The 15,962-nt window shown below is 37.8% G+C and overlaps 1 pseudogene; it reads right to left on the bottom strand.

The window, feature by feature from the left end:
- Positions 1-423: 423 nt before the first annotated feature.
- Positions 424-11,907, bottom strand: LOC149114264 (pyroglutamylated RF-amide peptide receptor-like; annotated as a pseudogene).
- Positions 11,908-15,962: the final 4,055 nt, after the last annotated feature.

Here is a 15,962-nt window from a genome sequence, read left to right as displayed (position 1 = left end):
TTATTGCAACTCGCGCAAAGCGTTACTTTAAATACGATGGTTAAGTGATACATTTTATCACCTCTCAATTTCAATGCCTTATAGCGTCGGCGTGTGTCCTATTGTTTGTGGAGGCGGAGCTTGGCATGTATTAATATTCTGCCGGGAAATTCAAAAGAGTTTCGCTCTATTGTTCTTCTAGTCTCCGAGGCGAACGAAGGCTGAAAGATCGTTACGAGTGTTCGAAAGTTGGTAGAACGACCACTTCGAAACATTATTTTCCGTTAAAACTTGGCATAAAGCTTCCTTTAACAACATACATTCAAAGCCGTATGATAACCGTTAAGAAGGGCACTTTGAAGGAGTAAAATTCTTCCTACAAATATTTCCTGATATAATATTTTCCCTCAAATGGACCAAATTCAGGAAAAGAAAGCGACTAAATCCACTTTTCGTAACATTTCAAAAAATGTCTCCTTTATTCCATCAATGTCTCATCTACAAAAGCTCTATGATAACAACTACGAAACACAAGTATGAAGCACGTAAACTCTAAACAAGTATGCATAGTCGGCCATTTTCTGGTCATTTTCTTTATTGTTTAACCATCGGCAGCCTAATTAATAATTAAATTTCGCGCGCACTCTACATTTAAGTCCCGGATATGTCGCGGCATTCTGCGCGATGATAGCCTCTAAGTGATGATATTTGGAACCAATCCAAAGTAAGTTATTTTTAACAAAATTCGTTTATATTGGAGACACAGCTGATTATACGCTAGGAAGTATGTACAGTTCGTATAAATGAATAAAGCTAACGCGAAAAACGTAAAATCATTCCTGGAAGTTTACCCAAATTTTCCGTCTCACGTGGCCAAAATAGCACCAAAAACTAGGGGATGGTCTAAATTCTATGAAATTTATTTTATTTTACTAAAAATACCACGGTATGCTGAAAGTTTGGAGGGAATCGGCCGACTTCGATCCGTGGACCCTGCCTGGTCCTTACTGACTGTGACACTTAACTTGAAAAAAGGCCCTGATATTTGTCCCTGGACATTATCTGTTCCTCGGAGCCCAAAGTTTTCCTCGAACTTTGCTCTCGGAGAACTGTTCGCTTCTCGGAACAGTTAATGTCCGCGGAAAAATTTCCGACCATTTTATCGCGCCAAATGGAAGCTATTGTTTATATATACAGAGGCAGCGAACATATGCAGCAGCAACAACAAACAAAACAAAAACTTTTGTTTCACCACAGATCTACAATTAATTTATTACAATAATTATAAATTGAAAACAAAAATGATAGGGGCGCTGGCTACCAAAAAAACGTAGGAATACGCACGTGCTCGGGGACGAATAACAAAAGCCAATTAATACAAAGAACTGATTGATCATGCCGCAGTTACATACACAACTTAAGCAGCTGTGATGATATTAAAGCCTGGACAAGGTTCGGGCTTGAACGGTGTTTGGAGCGATGACTTCTGGGCAACTGGTGCAAGCTAACTGGGAGCTGGTCATGTTTTGAATTTGTAATACACCCGTAGATGGTATATGCTCTAGGTATCACTTATCTAATAAGCACACTCTCTACTGCAAATTAAATAAGCGTTCCCTTTCTTCAGGGGCACCAATACCGAAAGTGACATTCAAGACATTGACATTGAATAGACTGATTAGAAGAATGAACTAAGAATAAACTCTGACCGTAACATTAAACCAGTTGTTACACTATATAACATATGCCACACCTTGGCACTAGCATCTATCGCACAGCACGCACAACCATGTAATTAGCATAAAGCACTACCACAGCACACTTGTATAAATTAGGCAGTCATTCAAATTAAACGAGCAGTTTTCATAGTGCAAACTGAGCAAACAACAACTTTATCAAAGTTCTTGAGTTATAGTATCTTTTTTTCATCAAAGTATTGTTCCACCTTGGGATACATAATGAATCAAAAAGAAATGGGCGCCCATCTATTGCAAGCGCACCCTATTCAATAAAAGAGCTTCCTTAAACTAGCAAAAGTGAATAGCGCCCATATGAACAGCGCCAAATCGAAGCATAACGATAACCTTCCTCTTAGTTCTATGTAAGGTTACACTCCTGTAAAGTTGCATACCCTGTGAGAGATTCCCTTTTCTTACTGCTCAGTGAAAGAGAAGAGAATCCTTGTCTCGCAGGGTAGTTGAAAGTGCTAACATTTATCCTAACTTTTTCTCTTCAATCTGTACAATGCCGTCACAATTTACTTTAACTATGAAAACCGCAGCAATAAAAGAAGAAATGTTTTAGATTTTTTGATCACTCCAAAGACGATGTCCCTGACGTAGAGGTTAAGTTTTATTGCAATTTGCAAACTCGATTTCGTGTGGATCCCGCGGAGCCGGTACATCTACAGCATATAATTCCCTTAAGCTTTTCTCGGAAGGCTTTGTTAACCAGAGCGTACACAAATGGGTTGACAGCGGAACTGAACAGCACTAGCGCATGAATAACGGCGTACGCTTGTTTACTGGTACTAAGGGATGTGAAGTAGTCTAAGTTGTGTGCAATTACGTCAGGCGCCCAACAGATTCCAAATATGGCAGTGACAGTTACCCCCATCAAAGTGACTCGCTTCCGCACTCTCAGAACGCCCTGCGTGTAGAGAGAGACGTGAATCCGATTTAGATAGTAACAAATGAATTGTCAATTTTTTTTTTTTTTTTTGCAAACAGATAAATATCCCTAACAGTGTCACAAGGAGAACGTAATGAGCGTACAAGATGCATATATACAGACAGATAGACAGACAGACAGACAGACAGACAGAAAAACATGCAAAACTTCATTTACTCTCCAATTTATACAGGGTGGCATTTCTGCTACCTAATGTTACAAATTCAAATAATAAAAGAAGAATTAGAGCAGAGCCGACAAATTTATTTAAATTAATTTGAGAATTAATGGTGTTGTAATCTGTAACAGCGAGATATTGATTTGGAAGTGCGGTCCTGGACTAGGTGTCTGGTAACTGAACTAACGGAATGAAAGTCTTCAGTAGCTGATATTTTTAGCAAGGTGAAAATATCAGTTTCTCTTAAAGTGCTACAATGATGAAATTCTCCATATCCATTTTGTTACATTTTCGTGCACAATAGGTCTTTCCTAGATATCTTGCCAAATTTCAATCTGTTACGAACATTAGAACCCGCGGTTTTTGAACCTTTCTTTCCGAGAATTTACGGCCGCCATTAATTTTCCTTGTTGCAAGTCTTGGCTGAGAATTTGAGAAAACGATGTCATTTCCTCAAAAATACTGCACGGGTTGAAACTATAATAACGATTAATGTAGAAAATTGCACGAATATCTGAGCCAAAGTTTATGATATTCTAGGTGCAAATTGCTGAACTAATCGTCATTATAATTCAACGCGTGTGGTATTTTGAGAAATTGACGTCATTTCTCCAATTCTCAACCAAGACTTGAAGCAAGGAAAATTTATGGCGGCCGTAAATTCTCGGAAATAAAGGTCCAAAAAACATGAGTTCTAATGTTCGTAATAGATTGAAATTTGCCAAGATATCTAGGAAGGACCTATTGTGTACCAAAATGTAAAAAAATGGGTATCGAGAATTTGATCATAGTGCACTTTAAGGAAGTATCTGCTGGACCACAGACTAAACAAACCTTTTAATTTAAGTATTAACAGTATTTACAACCGTGAAGACATTTTGAAACACAGAAAGAATGATAATTGACATGCGACTGTTTGCATTGGTAACTGCATGGCGGAGAGTAACAATAACGCTAAAACAAAACGTTTCTAGAATGTTTGGGGCACCAGAATATGATCGAATAAACGTAGCTATATAGAAGTTTCAGTCATGAACGTTCATTTGAATACTTCAGTAGTTATCGTCGGGAAAGTGAAAGAAAAATGTTCACGTGTTGAACTTGTTTGTTAATACTTACCCTCTGTTGGAAGGCGAGTTGATTCTCAGCATTACGTTTGAACCACAGGGTGTACACGATTCTGGAATACAGTCCAGCCATCAGTACCATGGCCGCAACTATAATGGCTGACCAGAGCACAAGAACACCTTTTTGCAGCCATTCTTCATCCATCCACTTACAAGCATTGTCTTTTAAGTTTAAGGCCATTAACGTTGGTATGTTGATTAACAATCCGACGATCCAAGAACCAGGAATGATCACCTGAAATAGGAAAGCATAAAACAGACGACTGTTTAAGCAACGAACAACAACGAATAACAATACGCCTCGCACTGTTAATGAGTTAGATTAGTAGGTCTGGTTTGACATCTTTTTAAAACATTTCATCGCAGATAAAGGATTCTTATAGTCAGCTAGCTAGTCCCTGTTTGTCTTGTGCATCGGCCCAATCCTTACTGGAAATTTTCGAGACACCTTTACACTTTGTGTGCCTTCTTTGCACCAGATAACGGGCACGACCTTTCGTGCTTCTTCAACGACATCAATAATGTAAGCTAACAATTTGCCAATGCAACCGAAAAACTCGAAATACTCGCGGAGAATTCGGCACAAAAGTCGTGATAATCTAATAAACAACGACTTGACTTTGCGCTCTTGTCACGTGAGTGTTATTTTAAGTTTAATTTATGCGACAACTGAGTTATAACTAGATGACAGGTATCAATTAGAGGTTATTAATACAAAGTCATTTTTTTATTCATAGCTTTGTTGAGAATCAATATGTTTCCTTACAATTATTTTATATATCAGGCTCAACGAGGATCTATCTGAAAAACCGGAAATATATTTTCATTAAATTGTCAAGTTTTTGGTATACTGATTCAACCATCTCAAAATATGCTTTGACGTAAGATGAAACTGATACACAGGTAGAGTGATCCGATTTTAGGGTCACCTTAACACGCGCAAGATTGAATTTGTTTAGTGATTTCTCAAGTATTTAAAAGTTAGAGGCCCTCTATGGTAGAAAATAAAGAAAACATTTTTTCACGAGCTTGGGAGGCAGATAGTACAACTATTCAGAGTTTTTGTAGCCAATCAGAATGCGTTAAAATTACTGTCCACAGGTTTGGTTTATATCCTAATAGTAATAATTGAACTTTTTTTTTAATCAAAAGGAATGCTACAGCTGCCTCATAGACTGCGAATATGTCTTCTTCTGTCAAAGGAAAAAACAAAGAAAGCATTTAGCTTATAGACCCTTTTCATAAATGCCCGCCTATTCCGAGCTTTAGTAGCCAATCAGAATACGTGAAAAAAAACTATCCACTGGTTTGGTACATATTAATAGTAATAATTGAACTTTGTAAGTGACGCACCTTCAGTTTACCCTTGGTAAGTTTGCCCACGTTACCAGCAGGATAGATTACCGCAAAATATCGTTCAGCGGCAATTGCAACCAAAGTGACTACTGAGGAGGCTGCAGCAGTCCATACGAGGTATCCACCCGTCACTAATTTGCATACAACTGTACCAGTTGTTTCCCCTGGGTGGGTGGGTGGGAGAGATCCTCAAGAAAGTCTGTGGTGTAACAAAGCACGCAAACAAGGCATCCGCTACAGCCAGGTTTAAAAGTAAATAGTTGATGGGAGTCCTGTGGAATATCACAAATCAGCAGAGGATGAAGGGTAAGAGAATTAATTCTTCAAATAGGCCTTATTACCAAGGTAATCTCTCTTAAATTATTTTTAGACTATTTCAGGTTTCGGGAACTTCAGGAGGGCCTAGAAAAAAGCACTCTCCTCACCTGGACAGCACAAGCGGCTTTACAGTAATTTTCATCTTCCACGAAAATTTCCATGTTACGCGCGTAGTGACATTATTTAGAATTAGAGAGATTACATTAAGAATAAGGCCTTTATGAATGACTTACTCTCTTACTCTTTATCCTCTCTTGCATAACTTCAGAAGAATGGCTGAATTAGATAAGAGCTTGGTAATATTATCTCCATGTCCGAATGTACAACAACCTTTGGCGTTGGAAATATTGCTTTGAATGTAAATTCTCCAATGGACTTTTGTATTAAGGAAATAACCAATTTTAACATTCCCGATTGCGTTGTGACGTTGTTCAGTTTGAAAATTTAAAAGAGATGGGTTGCCTGAGTTGCAATTCTTTTACTCCGATGTAAATTTGAATACATGAACTTATTATTGAAGAACTTCCGAAAAAATTAATCTCTTTCTAGTTCTCTCAAACGTTCTGCCATGTTCACATCAGACTATGTATAAATCTCAGGCCAGCCATTTTCTGTTTCACTCTCACATAAAGTTGTTGTGTAAGCCTTCAGTAGTGTTTCAAACTGGCAGTGATATTATAGCTATTTTAGTTTCAACATACCTCATGTCTCGATGTTTCTTTATGATCGCACAAACGAGACAATTTCCGACGATGTCTATCACGACGAGTATAGAGTGTACCGTTGCTATGGCAATGCCAGATGACTGTAGCATGACTGAATGTTGTGGATGTTACACAGTCGGGAGGCCTTCTAGGTTTAATGAAGAGATAAGGAAAGATGAATTACTAACAACTGAACTGAGCACTGGTATAATGTAGGAGAAAACAAAAGCGGCAATCACTAAATATGAGAGATATTAGATATCCAATGAATGTTACCTGTGTACAAATTAAGGAGAGGAAACATAGTACCTTTATTATATGCCACCTTATGGTTTGTCTTGGTTTGATAGTTTTTTTACCACGTAACTTAGGAGATAGCCACATCAGTTTTACGAAGTACACTGGATTGTCTTTGTGTCAGTTACAGGGGCCCAGGTGTTTCAAAAAGCATGCAGGCGTATTCTGAGAGAGCGCGAATTATCGATATCAGCTTAGCTTGAGTAGATTTAAGGTATCATGGCAGGTGGATTGACAGTGTTTGGAAATCGCGCTCTTAAGCCGGCGCTCTGAGAGAAAACCTGATCAACCTATACATTTTCTGAAAGCTTAATAGTTATAGAATACAATCATTTCTTTGAAATTTTCTAAAAAAGTTATGTTCGCAGTGATATTGAAAGAAATACCCAGAAACACTGCTTCGCTTAAACTGGTTCGCTTCCGCGCGTGAATTATCGGAGCGGTGCGATTTACATCGGAAATGTTTTCTCACACATCACCCTCAAAAAGGGTGTCTGCAATTTTCCAGATGTGGTTTGGTTTTTTTTACACCCTACTAAACTTTGATATTTTCAATGCGGACGTTTCCTTCTACTAAAGAGGCCATAACTTTGAAACGGAAGCAAAATTAAACAAAGCCCGACACCCTTTGTCGAAGGAGGTATTCTGGAACATACCTGCCGATTTTCAGCCAATTCCATCGGAAGACGCGCGTAAACGAACTAGAAATGTTCATCCTGATAGGCGGTTTTATTTTATCGAGAAACAGACAAAAAGCCTTGTATGAAATTGGTTTGAATAGGTTTTAAAAATCCCCTCTGCACTGGCAGATGTCGGCATTGGTCAGTTTACCACAACAATTCTGGCGCGGACACCAGTCGCAGTGAAATTGTCCGAAAAGCGACAAACTGCATGTTAAACTGCCGTGATTTCTTTTACTTGAAAGATTTCGTCGGCAGCATTGGTGTTATGCTGTTTAAGTTTAGGCTTCTTCGTTCTCCAGACATTTTTTGAAACCATGCCTCGTGAAGCCAAAAAGAGGAAATCTCGAGGTCTACTTTATCTACAGTCTACATCTACATCTGCGCTTGACTCTCTCGTCGTGGAAGTTTCGGAATCGCGTCCGTTCTCCAGCAATTTCGTGCGACTAGCACTTGTTGTATTTTGTCCTTTAGCTTCATTGGCGGGACTAGGGTCATCGAGTTCCTTCAGCCCTTCTTCTTGGTTACAGTGCGATCCACGGTCGCTCAGAGCCAAAGATCTTGTTCGACGCTGAACCTGTGGGTTCCACCAGATTTTCGCCTCTTCGGCTTCTTCGAAGACGACAATGGGCAAGAACTTTTCTTGCGTTTTCGACCTGACATAAAGAAAATTTGCCAAGAATGAAAGCTAACTTGCGATCAAACAACCAGATCGAGAACAGTCCGCGTTCACAAATGAAACATGCTACCGCAATTCGCATTACATGTGACAACTAGCGGTGAATTTTAATTAGAGGTGTCAACACGCCGTAAGGGATTAATGACATTCAAAATTTTTTTTTTTTTATCTTAAAAAGTAAAAAAGCCTTTTCCCCAATTTCTTTTTTGCAAAATGTTTATCTCAGTGAGTCAGCCAAAACAATATTTTTCGCATTTTTCGTAAAAATCCACCTACCATGATACCTTAACAGATGTTTTCTTGAGTAGATTTGCCCCAGTGGCATTATCTCATTCTTACTCCCTATGACGCTTTTCTCTTTTCAAGTCCAAAACAAGATGGCGCTCGCCTGATAAAAATGCGCTCTCCTAAATTTAGAACTCGTCTAAAAGGCGACTAGTATGTTATAAAAATCAACCACTAAAGTAATACCTACCATTGAAAAAAAAAAAAAAAAAAAATTAAACCACTGTTCTTATGCTGAGTATGTATTAAAAGGCAACGACAGAATGATAAAGAGAAGCTATCTTGACAATTCGACTCAATTCCTGCCTTTTGGGCTTCTAAAACTACAGACACTCTCACCATTTGAAACATGAAAACTGTCCACCAAGCACGAAAATGAAAAAAACAAACAAAAGAAAAGCAAACAAAAGAAAAACAAAACAGAAACAGAAACGCACACCTACACTCACATACACACACACCAAAAATAAAAAATAAGAAAAAACAAACAAACAAACATGAAAAGGGAAAAAAACCAACAAACGAACATGCAAAAAGCGACAACAAAAAAAGTCCTCCAGAAAGAAAATTTAATCGAGCGCCCATAAAAAAAATTAAAGGGTCAATTTGTTTGGAATTTTTTTGTGCCCCTTGATTAGGCCATACATAATAATGAACATGGTAGCTAATTGTTGGAAATTTATGCTTTATTCAGAGCTGTTTTAAAATATGATGATGTTAACGACAAAAAACGCCGTTTTAAAACAATAGACAGACCATATGCTGCAGACAGTTTGATAATTTGGATTGAAAGCATCAACTGTCATTTGAAACCTAATTTACCAACTGCTCGCAGAGTAGATTGACAACTGACTTTAATTTTTCTTAGAGAAATATTAACTGTTTTTTTGTTGGTGTTGTTTTTAAACCCATCATTCTAAGCCATTGTAATTATCAGCAGGAACAGGAACAGAATGGAATATGTTTCGTTTGTTTTGCTTTCTTGTCTACGATGTAGCCTTCTAAATCATTTTCTGTTGTAAAATATGATGATGTTAACGACAAAAAACGCCGTTTTAAAACAATAGACAAGCCATAGTTTCATAATGTGAATTGAAGACATCAATTGTTATGTGAAACATAATTTACAATATCAACTGCTCGCAGAGCAGATTGACAATTTATTTCAATTTGTCGTAGTGAAATATTAACTATATTAACTAACTATACTTATCATTCTAATTATCAGGAGGATGGATAGAAACAGAATGGAATGTGTGTCACATGTTTTGCTTTCTTTTTTACGATGTAGCCTTTTAAGTAAGTTTCCTTCATGAACGAATTTTAAATTGTACGGATTACGAAGTTTACCAATATTTTCATTGAACCCGGTCTTGGCTGAGGTGAGGATAAATACTTATTTGTTAACTTGAAGTTGATGTAGGTCAATTACCGCCAGAGGAAAGTGGTATTATTCCTTGATATTTCCTAGTCCAGGGTGCTTTTACTGCTGTGGTGTGTAGCACCGCGTGCATTTAACTGTCATAGTTAATTTATTCAGATTATCGATCAAATGCTCAGGTTAATAATATTGAGCTAGCGCGTTCTCATAGCTACAAAGGTATGGCCCTTATAGATCATAGATCATTTCTGACTACAAAATACGAAAACTGTACAGAATGTCGGGCGGAAAATGCAAGAAAATCTATCGAATAGGACGAAAATGTTGAAGAAAGTGTTGGAAAGACCAAAGTTTTAGCTACGAACGAAATCGTTCAGTTTTTAGGCTAAATTGGTGTCACTTATAACAATTTCAATGAAAATATAATTATTAACCATTTCGGTTGTTTGATTGTTGTGCATGCATGTCAAGAATCTCGTATTTCTCACCTTTACAAGCTGCTGCGATCGCTCTTTTTGTTTTGCTTTCGCTGACGACATGGCGAGTTGGTCTAACATGATACGGCAGGTATATTTTGCAGGTTACAGGTTGCAGGTTGCAAGTTGCAGGTTGAAATTTAATTATAACTGGAAAACCGCTGGCACTAAAAATAATTGATAACCTATATACTCGTCAGGGGTTCCTATATAAAGTAGTTCTCCTCTTTCACATAATGAAAACACGATCGATCCGCTGTAAGTACTTATCGATGGACACGCTGAGACCAGTGAAATCTCTTCAAAGTCATCTAGATGGACGCTCCACAGATGTTTCCATCAGTTCCAGATTTGGCTCGGGTCTTCCTCAACAACAGAAGATTGCCATCACAAATGAAGCAAATAAATAAAGAAATGAAACAATATAAGGTTTTAACCGACGGAATATACTAGCACAAGCTCAGTGAGCTTTTATTTTGGTACTCACAGGGAAGAAACCAAATTCAGCAGATATTTCAGATAATATTTCAGATTTTTCTTCAAAAACAATAAATCAGTGCAGGCTTAAAATCATAGGAATATACTCTCCTCCCATCGCTTCAGCCGGTTTGGCACTTAGGTGGAAGCTACCTTTCTGAGCGATTGTAAACAGCGAGATGTAACAGTCACGGTAAGTCTACCACATGTGCGTTTCTTTTAAGTGCCAGCGGTTTTCCAGTTATAATTAAATTTCGGCCTGCAACCTGCAAAATATACCTGCCGAAAATGATATGGAGAGTGATATTTTGCCTTACCATTTCGGTGTTAGCTATAAAAGACCGCCATGAAAAAAGTCGAGTCACGAAAAAAATGTGTATATTTATATATCGCCTCAGCAGCAAAACGTCGTCCTTTCGGTCATTCAGGAAAAAAAAAAATAACAAAAACAAAAACAAAACAAAACAAAACAAAACAAGAACAGTTGCGAATATTAGCCCGCTATCGAGTGCGTCAGGGCTTTAATGGCAGAGATAAATATTGCCTGCAGCTGGTGTTCCAGTAGCTTTTCTTGTCCTCCCAAACCTCCCCTTCCGGTTACAGAAAAATCTACAGGAGTCTGCAACGCGATAGAAAAGCGAAGAAAATGTTTTCTATTTCTTTCAGGAAACACTGGGGCAAAAAGAAAAGAACGTCACCCATTTATTGCGATTCTCAAAATTCAACCTCGCTTTGCTCGCTTCATGTTTATGTCAACAGCCCTGGCCGGTACCTCTGTGTTTCTATCGATTTGTGGAAGTACAGCTTTAAGCGACCGTGTTTTTTTCTGGACGTTTTCTCATTGTTGCATGTTATACAATTTTTGGTAGTTCGTATAGTGTGATCGTCCGGATGAGGGTAGTTCTGAAAAGAACTGTTGTTGGTGACTGAAGTTTCGCAACCTAAGCGGAAGTCACCTTGAGAGTCAAGTGAAATATAAAAGAATAATATACGATTTTTATTTTATCGAGAATTATTATTTAATTCCTGTTTTAGCAATTCTTTTGGTTCAATGTTTTCACACCGTTAAGAAAAAGCCATTTAATACAAAAGGCAGACAATACCGAGAAACGTTTGCTAAATTTATAACACTATAAAAAAATATTATTACATGTACAATATAACAATATATAATTGTTATAATATATAAATACTAATAAAAAAAAAAAAAACATTTTTCGTTAGTGATAATCCTTACCTCACAAACGCTTAACGTGCGGAGAATTCAACGTTAATTTTTGTAGCCAAACCAAGATCCCGATATCAGCTGCCTGATGACATCGGAAGAAACGGAGTTCACTAATCAACATATCATTATTAATACAACTTGGACAATGTGATCACCACCTGGTGCATGTTTATGTTATTTAATTAAAAGTTATCATGACAGCCACGTAATGTCCAAAGACAAATTAAATATCCGAGCATTTTTACTCGGGCTTCCGTAGGAAAGCCCGAGTCATAAAATGCAAGCGTTTTAGTCGCCAAAAGGGGGGTCGTGGTCCCAGGCGTTCCATTCGTAGGCCGTGGAAACTGGGGACGAGAAACGCGATAATGGCGATAATGTTCGCTCTTCGTGACAGAATGCCGTGAAAAGTTTTGGTGAGAATCACGCCTTATACGTTCATCTCACATACAAAGATGTCGATCGTTTTCGGGAAGGGTCGGTCCACGAATTATATTGCTTGAAAGCCATCCAGGTAAGCAAAGTTCACGCTCGAAACGTTTTCGTGAGATAACAACTGAGCCGATCGCAGTAGGAGTTCAAACTACGAAAACACTTACAGAAAAAAAGAAAAGGGCAGTTAACGACTGCATGTGGCTACTGCTGCTATTATTTAGGTAGTCTGCTGGCAGCCGGTTTTTTCTCTTATGGTCACTAGGACGAGTGTTAAGTAATTGCGAACGCAAAACGGCAGAATGGCGGTGGCCGAGTGGGAAAGAGGGCGAAACAAGGGCGGTATGGCCAAGTAGGGAAGAAGGCAAGACGAGAAAAAACGGAAAACGTTTGATGCCTTTTCAGGTTGAAACCTACGTTTTCAAATTTCTCCGGTGTAACGTAGGTGGCGCCTTATTTAAATAGTTATCATAAAAAATGGTAGCAAAATTGAAAGCTGTCTCTCTTTCCATATGAGAGTTACATCAATTTTCTTTATCATTAAAAACTTTTTGACACTTAAATTTCTGCATTCTAATAAAATTGCAGACGTATTGTAAAGGCAGGTTTTGGTAAACGGTTATTCAATCACCAATAACGATACTGCGAGCAGTTACTGAGCTCAGCATGCGAAACTGACAACCAATCACGTATATTAGCTAGCTTTATAATCCATCAAATATTTTCGCTCGCACGCGATTGGTACAAGCGCGTCACGTAACTGTATATGCCCAGCTAAAACTGGGGAATATCTGGGTGATATTCCCCAATTTTCAGATCACTCATATTGAGAACAATAGTTAATGAAATAGAAATGAAATATTATATGAAAATATTATAGGGAAGGATAATAAGGATAATAAGCACAATACAACAACAACAACTTTTATTATTAATATGACTCGCATATTTACAGTTTTTACAGAAATAGATATACAGATTAAGTTAAAAATGCTTGATAATAGCAACAGCGCGAACCCGCAGGTAGCCTGGGCTAATCTAGGCGGGCCACATCTATATTTATATTAAAAATAAATAAATAAATAAATAAAAAATAAGATTGTTATGCAACCACTTATAGAAAGATTTACAAAACTGTTTAATACAAGTACATTTACATATTTTGATTGACACAGGAGCTATGATTTACTAGTGATAGACTAAACGATGGGTTAAAATTAATCAGGAACTAAATTTAACAACTTGAGTCAGGGTGTCGACTTCAACGTAGTCATCCCTATCTGAAAGAGTCTCAAATAAAAATCTACGAATTGCCTCCAAACGATTGCCTCCTCCAATAGCCTCCATTGACTTTAAAAAAATGATCGGATATTTGTCCTTGGACATTATCTGTTCCTCGGAACTCACAGTTTTCCTCGAACTTTACTCTCGGAGCTCGAAAGCTGTTCCCTTCCGAGGAACAGATATTGCCCACGGAAAAATTTCTGAGCATTTTTTCGCACCAAATGGAAGCTATTGTCTATATATACAGAAGCAGTGAACATATGCAACAACAACAACAAAAAAAATAAACAAACACTTTTATTTCACCCGAGATCTAGAAATAATTTATTATAATAATTATTGTTATAAATTAAAAACATAAATGATAGGGATGCTGGCTACCCATAATAACGCAGGAGGGTGCACATGCTCGTGAACGAATAATAAACTTTAATGAATGCAAATACATGAATGATCATGCAGCTCTTACATACACAACTTAAGCAGCTGTGATGATATCTAAGCCTGAAAAAATTCAGACTTAAACGGAATTAAGATCAATGGCCTCTGGGTTATTTACTGGTGCAAGACAACGGGAGCTGGTCGCGTTGTCAGTTTGTTATGTACATACCCGTAGATGGTATATGGTATAATAAACACCTAATAAGCACCCTCCCCTCCCCTATTCCAAATTCATTAAGCACCCTCTTTATATGCAAGCTAAGCGTACCCAAAGCGAAAGTGAAAGCAAGTTCAAAGCATTTACATTGAATAGACTGATTAGATGAATGAACTATGAATGAACTCTGAGCGCAATATTGAACATTATCAAAGTTCTTGAGTTAAAGTTTCTGTTTTTCATTAAAGCACTGAGGCACATTGTAAAAAAAAAAAATAAATAAATAATAATAACAATAATAATAATAATAATAATAATAATAATAATAATAATATGAAAAAGGAATTAACGCCCCCTTTTCAAATAAGCGAGTTCGTTTAAACTACCAAATGTAAATAGCGCTCCTGGCGCTAAATTGAAGAATTGCAATAACCTTCCTGCCAGATCTATGAAAGGTAACACTCCTGTAAAGTTGCACACCCTGTGAAGGATTCCCTTCTCTTGCTGGTCAGAAAAAGAGAGGAGAATTGCTATCTCGCAAGGCATTTTAAAGCGCTAACATATATAAAAAAGCAGCATCAAAAGAAGAAGTGTTTTACATTTTTTGATCGCTCCAAAGACGATGTCCCTGACGTTGGCAAACTTGATTTCCCGTGGACCCCGTGGAGCTTGTACAGCTACAGCATATCATTCCCTTAAGCTTTTCTCGGAAGGTTTTGTTAACCAGAGTGTACACAAATGGGTTGACGGCAGAACTGAAGAGTATTAGCATATGAATAACAGCGTAGGCGAGTTCACTGACACTGAAGGATGTGTAGGAGTCTAAGTTGTGCGCAATTACTTCAGGGGCCCAACAGATTCCAAATATGCCGGTGACAGTTACCCCCATCAAATTGACTCGCTTCCACACTCTTAGGACGCTCTGTGTGCAGAGAGAGACATAAATCCGATTTAGATAGTAACAAATGAGTTGTCAAGAAAGGTCCTGCAAACAGAATATGTATCCCTAACGGTGTCACAATGACAATGTTGTGTGCATACAAAGATCATGCATACATACAGCCAGAGAAACAGACGGACAGACAGACAAGCATGCAAACTTCATTTACTCTCCAATTTATACAGAATAGCATTTCTTCTACCTAATGTTACAAATTCAAATAATAGAAGAAGAATTAGAACAGAGCCGACAAATTTATTTAAGTTAATTCGAGAATGGTGTTGAAATCTGTAACAGCTCGATATTGATTTGGAAGTGCGGTCCTGGACTAGCTAGAAACCTGGCAACTGAACTAACGGCAATAAAGTCTTCAGTAGCTGATATTTTTGGCAAGGTGAAAATATCAGTTTCTCTTAAAGTGCTACCATGATGAAATTCTCGATATCCATTTTTTTTTTTACATTTTCGTACACAATAGGCCCTTTGCACGATCCGGTCACATGGTACAAAATCACACATGCTGGTGAGCAAGTTTCACAGTGGGACTTCCAAAACAGTGCAACTCGTACCAGTTCAACTGGACCTGCCTTTGTTTTGGAAGTCCCACTGCGGAACTTGCTCACCAGCATGTGTGATTTTGTACCATAAGACCGCATCGAGCAAAGGGCCTATAGGTCTTTCCTATTTCAGTCTATTACGAACATTAGAACTCACGGTTTTGGACCTTTATTTCAGAGAATTTACGGCCGCCATTAATCTTCCTTGTTCCAAGTCTTGGTTGAGAATTTCAGAAAATGATGTCATTTTCTCAAAAATACTGGACGGGTTGAAATTGTAATAAAAGTTAATGTCGGAAATTGCACGAATACATGAACC

The sequence above is a fragment of the Orbicella faveolata genome, unplaced genomic scaffold, assembly GCF_042242905.1.
Source record: "Orbicella faveolata isolate gen_17 unplaced genomic scaffold, um_ofav_v1 contig_14, whole genome shotgun sequence".
Taxonomy (NCBI): Eukaryota; Metazoa; Cnidaria; class Anthozoa; order Scleractinia; family Merulinidae; genus Orbicella; species Orbicella faveolata.
Note: the sequence above shows the minus strand (reverse complement) of the source record. Positions and strands in the feature narration are given on the sequence as shown.